The sequence below is a fragment of the Pseudonaja textilis genome, chromosome 3, assembly GCF_049901715.1.
Source record: "Pseudonaja textilis isolate UNSWEBS1 chromosome 3, rPseTex1.2, whole genome shotgun sequence".
In the NCBI taxonomy this organism is placed as follows: domain Eukaryota; kingdom Metazoa; phylum Chordata; class Lepidosauria; order Squamata; family Elapidae; genus Pseudonaja; species Pseudonaja textilis.
Window position 1 is genome coordinate 4,182,667 of NC_141992.1, and position 405 is coordinate 4,183,071.

Here is a 405-nt window from a genome sequence, read left to right on the forward strand (position 1 = left end):
ATAGAATACAACAGAATAGAATAGATAATAAGAATAGAATAGAATAGAATAACAGAGCTGGGAGGGACCTTAGGGGTCTTTAGCCTGGGCAGGAAACCCTTCAAACAAACGGTTATCCAAACTCTTCTTAAATACTTCCCCTGTTGGAGATTTCACAACTTCTGGAGGCAAGTTGTCCCACTGATTATTATTATTCTCACTGTCAGGAAACTTCTCCTTCATTTTAAGTGGCTTCTCTCCTTGATGAGTTTCCACCGTTGCTTCTTGTCCTGCCTTCAGGGGCTTCGGGGAATAGTTTGACTCCCCTCTTCTTTGGGGCAGCCCCTCAAATATTGGGAGACTGCTATCCGTTGAAGTCCACCCCTTCTTAAACTTGCAAGCGTGAACCAACGCTGGGTAAGGAAA